We start from the raw sequence: 12612 nt of genomic DNA, 5'->3' as shown, positions 1-12612 counted from the left end.
CCCTAGAGAAGACCAGAAGTGGATCAGTTGGGTGATGGACACCCTAAAAGCCCTAATGTGACTGGAAGTGATGGCTCATATCTGTAATTCCAGCACTTTAGGAGGTTGAGGCTGGTGGATTAACTGAGGTCAGGAGTTCGAGACCAGCCTGACCAACATGGTGAAACCCTGACTGTACTAAAAATACAAAAATTAGCCTGGCATGGCAGCCCATGCCTATAATCGTAGCTACTTCAAAGGCTGAGGAAGGAGAATCATTTGAACCCAGGAGGTGAAGGTTGCAGTGAGCTGAGCTTGTGCCATTGCATTCCAGCCTGGGCGACAAGAGCAAAACTCCGTCTCAAAAAAAAAACCTCACATTTGGGTGCAGTATAAATACAATGTTTGGGCTTCGTCTCTGCCTCTTCCTCATTCTGTATCCTTGAGCAAGTCATCTAATCTCATTGGGTCTCAATTTCTTGCTTGTTTTTTAAAAAGTGGGGTTCTCACTATGCTGCCCAGGCTGGCGTCGAACTTGTAAGCTCAAGCAATGCTCCCCCTCAGCCTCCTGAATAGCTGGGACTACAGGCACAGGCCACTGTGCTCAGCTCTCCATTTACTGGTCTGCAAAATGAAGCTGATTTCATCTACCTGTCTCACAAGGGCATCATTTGGCAGCATATATACTAAAATTAGAACAATGCAGAGAAGACTAGCAGGGTCCTTGTGCAAGGATGTCACACAAATTTGCGAAATGTTCCATATTTTTTAAAAAAGAATTAAGACATTCAAGGTAGGATCACTAAAGATGATATTTAAGCTGTCAAGAGCCATATTCATTTCAGACTCTACAAAAAGACCAAAACTGCAGGAAGATAGTGAGTGCTATCACAGCTTAGGGTCAAAGCGATGTGGCAAAAAGTCCTCAAGAACTATAGCCTTTTCTGCACATCATCTATCCTGCAGACATTGCCCCAGACTCATCATCCCAGAAGCTATGCATAGCTGCCCTCTCCCAGCCACTCACAGGGTCATGATCATTCCCTCCAGTTCAGAGTTACTTTCTTATTTCAGAATTCAGAATTCTAAGGCAATTCAGTGGTCCACGTGTGCACCTCTAAAACTGCCACCGCTAATCCCATCTCACAGAACGTAAGCTACCTGAGGGCTGGGATGTTCTAGTCTTTCATTCAACAAGTATTTATGGAGAGCCTACTTTGTGCCAGACTCAGAACTAGGCACTGCCATGTTGTAATGCCAAAGAACAAAACAAACTTTTGCTTTAATGGGTGCATGCAAGGAAAAAATAGAAAGCTGGGGTTGGGGGAAGGAAGAGGGAGATAATGTCAGAGACTGGCAGGTAGTATGACAGAAATGAATGTAACTGGCTGATTTACTAACTGGGAAGTTGTGTGTGATTGGATGGCATTCAGCCTGTAGAGACATATGCTGTCCCAGTTGTAAATGGCTAGCATCTGTTTGGATTACCCAGTGATTGTACCAACCCTGTTGCTAGAGATGTTTAATGCCACCCCTGGTGTGTGGTACAGCATTAGTCAAGCAAGGCATCTTTAACAGCACAGCACTGAGAAACAGTTGCGTAAGGAGAGGTTGGCCATGAGTGGTGCAAGGGAGGACTGCTCCAGGGGACACAACCAAAAGGTGCAAAAGACCTGTGACAGGAACTAGCATGGAGTAAGAGAGCAGCAGAAAGAGGGCAGCCAGGATAACACTGGAGCACAGGAACCTCCGAAGTCAGCCAGGTGTGAGGGAGATAAGGAGGCAAGGTGGGCGGGAGCCGCCTAAGGGATTTGAGAATTCTTCTCAGTGTGATAAGGAGACATAGAGTCCTTATAAGGAGACTTCTAAGCAGGGCACAGGATTTGAGTTTTCATTTTTACATGAGCATCCTGGCTCATTAGAGAGGCAAGACTGTATCCTCACTGCCTAGAATCGTGTCTACCACATAGCATGTACTGAATAATCTACTATGAAATCAAAGAATGAATATGCTGAACCTTCTCTGGTGCTGAATGGAGCCATTCATGATGTGAGTTTAGCTTCTTTTAGATCCTCTCTCTACGGTTGTTACTGAGCAAAAGTGAATGTCCTCACTGACTCTAGCTGCAGATGGTGCTTGAGCTGTTAGGATGAGCCCTAGCTTTGATGGTGGTTCCTAAAGCAGGCTGAGAGTTGTGCATGCCAGAGCTCCTCACAGGGCATTGTGCTTCCAGGCAGCATGGACAACTCAGACCTTTATCACTCACAGACATTAACATGCAGAAGCCCACACAGAGGAGTGCCTATGTTTAAGTGGGCCTCTCTGCAATAATGGTAAAATTAGACTGTCATTCAAGAAGAGTGCTTGCTTGGGATTGCCATAGGCACCTCTGAAGTTGCAATCTGGGGTTTGCATGTGATTTTCTCATTTTGCAGACTTTATTGCTGCTTCTCAAAGGTGTTTTATCTTTGCAATTTTTCTTCTTTCCCCCTTGTCCTTTCCCCACCATTCCCAACAGCCATACATCCCAGAGGGAAGGTCCTCACCATCGTGATCATCTTTTTGCTCAGAGAGTGAAAAGCTCTCTGAGGGGGAGGTGGGGCATGCACAGGAGGCCACAATGAGGCCTTCAAAAAGGGCTAGCACCATCTGTGGTTGACACTGTGGGTGGCCTAACCAACACATTTCCCCCTCTTCTTCTTCCTAAAATAATCCAGATTTTTGTCCAGGTCTGCATGAAGCCAAGTGTTTCACAGGAAATCAACTCCACCCCCAGCTCCAGGGACAAGTCTGATTGCTTTGAAAGTATTCCCAAAACCCTTGCAACTATTGACTCAAGAAAGGTCATGTGACCAAACTGAGCAAATGAAAGAAAAGGAGAAGCTTGGGAGAGACCTTTGTTTATTTAATCGGCAAATACTTATTGAGCATCTACTATGTTCCAGGCACTGCTATTAAATGCTGGGACTATAGAACTCACTAAAGGCAGAAGATAGAAAGAAGTCATGACTCTGTGAAGAGAGAGAGACAGACAATAAACAAATCATAAAATATTTATAGTATTTGACGATGATCAGCGAAACAAGGTGAAGTAAAGAAGAGATGGAAAGAATGAAAGTCCAAGGACTGCATTTTTAAATAGGGTCCTCAGGAAAGGCCAATCAAGGGAGGCAAGGGATTTGTCAAAATGAAGTCTATAGGGAGAGCATTTCAGGCAAAGAGTCCTGAAGCAGGATGGGCTTATAGAATGTTTGAGGAGCAGCAAGGAGGTCAGTGTGCCGGAGTAGTGGACAAGAGGGACAAGAACAGGAGAGGAAGTCAAAGAGGAGACACTGAGGCAGACTGATCCTGCAAGGCACTGTAGGTCTGGAAAGGGCCCCAGCTTTTATACAGAGGCTGCCCGAGGGTTTTGAGCAGGACAGTGTCATGATTTGGCTTGTGTTTCAACAGGATCCCTTTGGTTGCTGTTTGGGAAACAGACTAAGAGAAAGCAAGGGCAAGAGCTGAAAGAGTCCTTCCTCCATCTTCTGGGAGACCTTCCAAAAATCCTCTCTCTTGTCCTTTGGTGTTATTATGCGTAGATGTGAGCTGTGAGGAGAACTACAGCCTCACCATATTCACCTGAGTGTCAAACGGCTTCACACAGGAAACAGAGCCAAGAGAACTGCAGGGAAATGCACACAGAGCTACAAAGTTTGGTCAACTGTAAAGCTTACCTTGCACCTAAATTTTTGGTTCTGCAAGTCAATAAACATCCTTATTGCTTCGACCAAAGAAAGTTGAGTTTTCTGCTTCTTGAGCTCAAAATCTTTCCAACTGATTCATCATCTAGCCTCACTACACCTTTGCTCCCACTATGCCTGCTGCGGCTACCATGGAAAAGCTTATTTATTTATTTTTGAGAAAGGGTCTCAAAATCTTTGTCACCCAGGCTGGAGTACAGTGGCACCATCTCAGCTCACTGCAGCCTCAACCTCCAAGGCTCAGGTGTTCCTCCCACTTTAGCCTCCCAAGTAGCTTGAACTACAGGCATGCACAACCATGCTTAGCTGTTAATTAATTTATTTTTTTTTTGTAGAGACAGGATCTACCTATGCTGCCTAGGTTTCTTTAATGCTGTAGAAGATCTTAATTCAGGAAATAGTGTCACTTTTTTCCCTGAAATGTCTTCCCATAAAATCCTCCAACTCTGAAGTCCACAGGCTGTCAGACTCATCACCTCTTCCTCACCATTTGTGTATTAAATCATCCAACATTTATTGAGTCTTGTACTGGCCCTCCCACTGTCCTGCATTAAAAAGATCAATACCAGTTCTGAAAAGTCAAGATCATGTGCAAAAGAGAGAGAGAGAGAGACAGCTCTTCTGGTTTCATTGCATTTGGTTGCGTTAAAAATGACTTTTCTTCAGTGCAGCCCATGTGGTCTCAAATGGCCTGAGTCTTTCTGGGCCTCAGTTTGACCCTCTGTAAAATGACCCTTTCCATCTCTAAGAGTCCATGGGCCTATGACTTAAGGTAGCTTTCCTTTTGTATTCCTATGATTTGAATGTTTGTGTTTCTCCAAAACCCTTGTTAAAACTTAATCCTCAATGCAATAGTACTAAGAAATGGGGCCTTTAGGAGGTAATTAGGCCACCCTTATCAATGAGGTTACTGTCTTTATAAAATGCCTTGAGGGACCAAGTACACCTTTTTTTAGCCCTTCTGGCATGTGAGGACACAGCATTCATCTCCCAGTATGCAAAGACACAGTAACAAGGAAGCAGAGAGTGACCCCTTACCAGACTCTGAATCCACTACGTCTTAACCTGGGACTTTCCAGCCCCCAGAACTGTGATAAACAAACGTTCATTCTTCAAAAATCATCCAGTCTAAGGTATTTTGTTACAGCAGCCTGAACAGACTAAGACAGGTGTCAATCTCTACAGTTAAGCTTCTTCACATTTTTTCAAAGCCAGAGCTCATGACTAAGTGAATTTGATAGCACCATGAGCCAAGTCACATTCTACCACAGTTTACAGTAAAACGTTTTCATAATATAGCTATCCCATAACAAAGGTATTAGTCCTTTCCCCAATATGAACCTCAAATTTCCAATCCCTAGGAACACCTAGTAAGGTTTCTGTTTTGCTGGGTGGTTTCTAATTGACAGATTGAAGAAGAGGAAGGAGGGAGAAGACATGAGTGGATGAGTGGAATGTGGGTTGATGGACAGATAAGAAGAGAATGTATGAAAAAACACAGATCTGGAACTTAGTTGCAAGATGGGAAATGCTCAAGAAGAATGAGTTTAGAGGAGGGAATGAGGAATATTCTCCAGCTTCTCCTCTCCGCCACTCTTCAATCTTCCAAAAATGGTTTCTTGAACTAAATGTCAAAGAATGCTGAGAAGTATAGCTCCCTGTGACACAGAGCAGATGGGAGAAGGACAGGCAAACAGCCAGCCTACCTACCCAGCAAGCTTCCTCTCTCAGTATCCACATTCATTCAAGTAGCTTCATTCCTCAGTTCTCCAAACCCAAAACCTTCAGAGTCATGCTGAATTCTTTCCTCCTACTTCTTCTGGCCTTCTCTGCAGAGTTTTGCCAACCGCTCTGATTTTTTTCTCTGAAATAAATTTCTTGTTGACTCCTCTTCCACAGTTCTGCAGCCACCATTGCACTATAGCCACCATTGCAGTATAGCCACATTGCAGCCACCATTGCAGTAAATTCCTTTCATACGTGGTCCTCCTGTTTTTAGTGCCTTTTCCCTTCCAGCCTACCCACCAGCTTCACACCCTCATTAGAAAAATGAAGCCTTTAACAAATGGTGTTGGGAAAACTGGCTAGCCATGTGCAGAAAGCAGAAACTGGACCCCTTCCTGACACCTTACACTAAAATTAACTCCAGATGGATTAAAGACTTAAACATAAGACCTGGCACCATAAAAACCCTAGAAGGAAATCTAGGCAAAACTATCCAGGACATAGGAGTAGGCAAGGACTTCATGAACAAAACACCAAAAGCATTGGCAACAAAAGCCAAAATAGACAAATGGGACCTAATGAAACTCCACAGCTTCTGCACGGCAAAAGAAACAGTAGTGTCATTTGTAGGGTCATGGATGAATCTGGAGAACATCATTCTCAGCAAACTGACACAAGAACAGAAAATGAAACACCGCATATTCTCACTCATAGGCGGGTGATGAAAAATGAGAACACATGGACACAGAGAGAGGAGTACTAAACACTGGGGTCTATTGGGGGGAAAAGGGAGGGCCAGTGGGAGGGGGAGGTGGGGAGGGATAGCCTGGGGAGAAATGCCAAATGTGGGTGAAGGGGAGAAAGCAAACAAAACACACTGCCATGTGTGTACCTATGCAACTGTATTGCATGCTCTGCACATGTACCCCAAAACCTAAAATGCAATTAAAAAAAAAAAAAAGAAAAAAGAAAGATGAAGCCCTGGTCCCTGTAGTGTCAGCAGAAGTCTCAGGTCTGACTCTCTTTGGCCTGAGCTTGGTCACATGATTTTCCCTGAACCAATCACTGGCCAGGGAATTTAGTGCTTCTGATGGTCAGGCTTTAGTCATATCTCATCCTTGAAACCAGAAGTAGGCTCAACCAGAAAGTGGGTGAAGGGTAGTTCCCCAAAGGAAAAACAGGATTCTGTTTTTAAAAGTTAGGGAATGAATGTTAGAGAGAGAACAAAAACTAGAGTATGCTACATATTCCTTTCTTTGTCTCTCCTGCAAAAGAAAAAAACAAATCTATTCATTAGCCTATTTCAAGACCATATTATGCTGGGAAAAGACTAGAAACAAACAGAAATAACCTAAAGGTCCATCAGTGGGAAATGACTAAAACTAAATGTAGTGATGTCTAACAGTCTTAGGGTTTATTGTTTCATTCAAGGGTCAAGGAAAATACTCCCACACAATAATAGCGGGAGACTTCAACATCAATAATAGATAGATCAACGAGAGAGAAAATTAACAAGGATATCCAGGACTTGAACTCAGATCTGGAACAAGTAAACTTAATAAACATTTATAGAACTCTCTGACTCTAAGCAATCTGTCTGGTCTGAAAATACTTACATAGATAATGTCAAAGAATTTTTACATATTTCCAAGGAAAACAAGCAGCTCGTAGCCAGAAGGGTGCATTAAGAGACCTTGTCCTTTAAAAATAATAATAAAATAATACAATAAAAAAGAAAAAAAGCTGTAGATTTACTCCAGTTAGTGCAATGAGGAGGAAATCAGAAGTATTTAAAGCAAAAGAAAGATTACATCCAGTTTCTAAGTTTCAGAAAATTCAGTAGCCATATGCTACTGAATGTGGGCACACATTGGGAATGCCAGCTAGGAGGTGAGAGAGGCCCCAGCTGAGAGCCAGCAGGGAACTAAGGACCCCATTTCTACAACAGCAAAGAAAACATTCTACCAACAGTCTGAATGAAACTTAGAAGTAAATTCATCCCAAGAGCTTTAAATAAGAGCCCCTTTAAGCCAGCATTTTGATTTTGACCTTTTGAGACCCTAAGCAGAGAACCTACCCAATTTCATGCAAACTTTAGTCTTATAGAATCATGACATAATAAATGGATATTATTTCAAGCTGTTAAATTTGTGGCAAGTCATTATGCAGCAGTAGAAAAATACTACCGCTTCCAAGAACAATTAAGCTCTTCAAATCTCCTTTCAATGGAATTTGAGTGTGCTTCACTCAATGTATTCCACATTTTATTTACTCTTTTATGCATCTCTTTCTTATTTGAAAGTTGTAAGGTATAGGAGATACACCTTTATTTATATTCCACTTAGAAGACATTACCTAAAAGTAGATGTTTACTTCAGATAATATTTTAACAATCTTTCTTTCTTTCTTCTTTCTTTCTTTCTTTCTTTCTCTTTCTCTCTCACTCTCTTTCTCTTTCTCTCTTTCTCCCCATCTCTCCTTCTCCCCTTCTTTCTGACCAAGTCTCACTTTGTTGCCCAGGCTGGAGTGCAAGTGGCATGATCTTGGCTCACTGCAACCTCTGTCTCCCAGGTTCAAGCAATCTCCTGCCTCAGCCTCCTGGGTAGCTAGGATTACAGACATGCACCACCATGCTCAGCTGTTTTTTTTATTTTTTATTAATTAGTAGAGACAGGGCTTCACCATGTTGGCCAGGCTGGTCTCAAACTCCTGACCTCAAGTAATCCACTTGCCTTGGCCTCCACAGTGCTAGGATTACAGCTGTGCCACAATGCCTGGCCCTAAATTTATTTCTATTAACTTCTTCCGTATTCAATATTGCCTCTAAAAGAAAAACATTCAGGATAGCCCCAAATGGCCAAATGGGTAGAATTCAAATATGGACAAATATCTTCCATCTAATATACCCAATTTTGTACAGGATCCACATTTGTTATTGAACCATAGATTTAAAAAAACTCAAAAGTAACAATACAACCACAAAAAATACAACCAATTAAAAAACAATACACTAGAGCAATTATTTACATAGCACTTACATTGTATTAGGTATGATAAGTAATCTAGAGATAATTTAAAGTATATAGGGGTTTATAGGTTATGTGCAAATACTATGCTATTTTATATAAAGGATGTGAGCATCCACATATTTTACTATCTGCCACTGGTATCCCTAGAACCAATCCCCTGCTAATAATAAAGGAAACGTGTGAATCATAAATATTTTTTTTTAAAATATTACTTCACGAGTACCTCTTATATGTATGTACTCTTAACATATAGGAGTACCTCAGAAATATTGAGAGTTCAGTTCCAGATCACCAAAATAAAGCAAATATGGAAGTGAGTCACACAAAGTTTTGGGTTTCTCAGTGCATATAATGTTATGTTTATATCATATTGAAGTCTGTTAAATATGCAATAGCATCATATCTAAAAAATGTACTAACTTAATTGAAAAATACTTTGTTGCTAAAAAAACAATAACAATCACCTAAGCCAACCCTTCTGCAAGTTGTAATGTTTTTGCTAGTGGAGGATCTTGCTTTCATGGTAAGGGCTGCTGACTGATCAGTGGGGTGGTTGTTGAAGATTGGGGTGGCTGTGGCAATTTCTTAAAATAAGACAACAATGAAGTTTGTGGCATTGACTGACTCTTCCATTAAAGAAAGATTCCTCTATTTGACAGCATTTTACCCACAGTGAACTTTTTTCAAAATTAAAGTCAATCCCCTTAAACCCTGCTGCTGCTTTATCAACTGAGTTGATGTAACATTCTTAATACTTTGTTGTCACTTCAAGAATGTTCACAGCATCTTCAACAACAGTAGATTCCATCTCAAGAAGCCACTTTCTTTGCACATCCATAAAAAGCAACTCTTCATACATTCAAGTTTTATCATAAGACTGCAGCAATTCAGTCACATTTTTAGATGCCACTATCTCTCTTGCTATTTCCACCACATCTGCAGTTACTTCCTCCAATGAAGTCTTGAACTCTTCAAAATCCTCTGTGAGGGTTGGAAGCAACTAAACATAACCCTAATAAACTCCTGTTAATGTTGATATTTTGACCTCTATTCATGTATCACAAATACTCTTAGTGGCATCTAGAATGATGAAACATTTTCAGAAGGTTTTCTATTTCTTTGCTCAGATCCATCAAAAGAATTATTATCTACGGCAGTGACAGCCTTCCAAATGTATTTCTTCAATAATTAAAAAAAGGGTCAAAGAAAAGAACACAGCACCATTTTTGAAAGAAAAAACTATAAGCAGAATATGGTCCTGTGTCTTGCATCTGTATTTAATATTGCTGGAAGGATACACAAGATAATTATAAGAAGGGCCATCTCCAGGGGAGAACAAGAGACCTGGGAGGTCAAAATGGGAAGAAACTAAATTTTCACTACATCCCCTTTGTGCCATATGAACTCTATGCAGTGTGGCTGTTAGTTTACCAATAAATGAATAAAATTTTTTAAAACATAAAATAAATAGGAGCACAAAGAGGAAGTTGTTGGTAACCCCACAAGTTCTAAATGTCATTTCTCACAGTCACCAACCCCCTCATCCAGACCCTTGTACAAAGGCCCAGGTCCAAGGGGTTAGTTTGCTCTTGCCCATAGTGCAATGACCAATTGCCATCATCATCATTACCCCTGACTTTTTTTTGAGCACTTACTATGGCCAGGTTCAGTGCCAAGCCTTTTACATGTCTTACCTCTTTTAATCTTCATGTTACTAATATGAGTAAGTTGCCTAAAGTCACACACTTGATGGGAAAATGATAAAACTAGAAGTCATACTCAATTAATCCCATTATGGAACCAACATTATTAACCATGGCATCCTACTGCCTTTAAATAAGTAAGACATAGCTTATGACTTATGAGCCCAGGCCAGACTGACAGCTACAATGTCTGCTTTCCCAGAACCTGGTAAGGGTTCCCATGAAAGCTTACCTGAAGTCCCTCAGTCTGAGCACCACTTTACACTTCAACAAAAGTTTCAGAATATTTGGAAACACACAGGCTGAATCACCGCACATGACCTCGAGCTTATTGATGCCTGCTGGAGGTGAAAACCTGTCCATGTCAGCTAAACAGAGAGAAGATGGAAGACTTATCTATTTATTTTGATAAATGTAAATGAATTCTATTTCTTGTCAAAATGTTATCAAGACCCCAGTGAAATGAGCGGTGTTTTTTTTTTTTTTTCCTTTTCAGGGTGAAGGGAGTGAAGGGAGAGAGAAATAAATGCTCAAGACAGATTGCTTTGATTTGAAATGAAAACAAACAACTTTAGGGGGAAAAAAGGTTTTCATTATTTTAAAGACCTTGGCATTCTTGCAGATACATTCATGAATTAATCATTAAAATCCTGAAATGTGAAATAAATCATGTGGTTTTTCAATGCCAGCCCACGATAAAGGGGGCCTCAAACAGTTATTAAGACACAGTGCTTTAAAGCTGCTACTGCCTACAATGACTTTTCTCTAGGAATAAAGTGAATGAGGTGTGTGTGTGTGTGTGTGTGTGTGTGGCAGCCCTGCAGTCCCAGGCTAGAACTGTGTGTGAGCCAGCTCCAACCGTGTGTCATCACATATTAGCACTATTTAATATCTGCTAATGGAATGGCTCTGTCTGCCGTAGACAGCAGAATCAAAAGAAGGCCACGCAGCTTTTAAATTATTAGCACTAATTAGGCAAATCAAAGAGGAGGAGGGCAGAGAGACCAGAGAATGCATTAGAAGGAAAGCGAGGGGATCACTACCTACTTCGTACTGTCAAGATCCAGCTACCAAACAGCCAATTAGTGCTGAAGACCCTTCCGGAGCAACGGAAGAATGAGCAGTCCTGCCCCAAGTAGAGGCAGGATGGCTTCATTACGGTGACTTGGAATTAAAATATAAAGGTTGCTGATCATTGCATAATTAAATAAGGTGGCAGGCGCCAGCTATCTAGGAGTTTCCAGAGCTCCTTTATTAAAGTCACCTTCAGGGCTTCCTCAATGACCCTCCCACAGGCAGGCCTGGAGCTGTCCGTGGTACTGACAAACATACAGCCTTAAAAGACCTGTTAGAGCCAAAGCGCTCCTAGGGGGCTTTCTTCCTAACTGCCCCATTACCACCACCCCATTGCCAAACCTGAGGATCATTCTGCTTTTCTTTAGAATCCATTTTCCAACTAATTAGTCAAGAAAAAGATGGGGAGTGGAGAGTGGAAAAAAAAGACCAAACCTAATTAACTCCCAGCCACTGCAATCTAAATATAAAGTTACTAAAACTGAGGTCGTCTGTCCCCTGTTGATGTAACCTTTATCCCTCTTCTTTTTTACCTGCCAAGAGGAAGCACAATTTTCTTGAGTTTGATTGGAAGCTAATATCAGGCCCCTGATCACAATGCAATATCCAGATTATTTGCAGGTGTGAAAGATAACAGGGCAGTAGGCCTAATGCACCTCGTCCCAGACTGGAAAAGCAGCACCTTTTTATCTCAGAGGCTGTGTGTGATGACTTCCTGGGAGATCATGCCAGGTTCCTGGGAGCCTTATCTTCTCAGAACTGTAGAGTGACTCTATTTTAATATTGCTCCTTCAGTCCTTTTTTGCATATGCTTTTTCTTCTCTGTATCTTCTCTCTTGTTTCCTCTCTTTTATTTTCTCTTCTTTGCTATCTGCTCTTTCATATTTCTAGTTCCTCCTCTCTTTCTTTCTCTCAGCTCTCTTCTTTCTGTCTCTATTTCTCCCTGACTTTTGAAAACCAAACTTTAAGAAGAAATAGGATTCAATTTATTTTAACTTTTGAGTTTAGTTTGGGACTCAGTTTATTGACTGGGAATATGTCTCATACTCAGGAACCAAATCCCTATAAATCTTACCATTCAATTACATTGTTACACTCATTTCATCTAGAAACTTGAAAAAAGTCATTTAGGACACTATCAAACTACCTGTAGGTACTTATTTTTAAAACATATGGATATACATTCTAGAAAACAAAAGAAAAATAGGAAAGAAAAAAGTGGCATATGTTTGTTCACAGCCTTGAGTTTGATTCCTGTTTTGTTACTGCAGGAAAAATATCCTATTTCAGAGCAAGGGGGGTGTGAGGGCAGCCATGGGTGCCACACTGGAATTCAAAGCATGTGGAGGTTGAACAAA

The 12612-nt window shown here is 41.2% G+C and overlaps 1 non-coding gene across 1 annotated transcript; it reads left to right on the top strand.

Annotated features, from left to right (window-relative positions):
* Positions 1–645: 645 nt before the first annotated feature.
* Positions 646–748, top strand: LOC118149849 (U6 spliceosomal RNA). Its single transcript, XR_004737558.1, has one exon. It is a non-coding gene; the product is annotated as a U6 spliceosomal RNA (small nuclear RNA).
* The last annotated feature ends 11864 nt before the right edge of the window (positions 749–12612 follow it).

Source organism: Callithrix jacchus, chromosome 20, assembly GCF_049354715.1.
Source record: "Callithrix jacchus isolate 240 chromosome 20, calJac240_pri, whole genome shotgun sequence".
Taxonomy (NCBI): domain Eukaryota; kingdom Metazoa; phylum Chordata; class Mammalia; order Primates; family Cebidae; genus Callithrix; species Callithrix jacchus.
The sequence above is the reverse complement of the archived record's forward strand: the minus strand, read 5'-3'. Positions and strand labels throughout refer to the sequence as shown.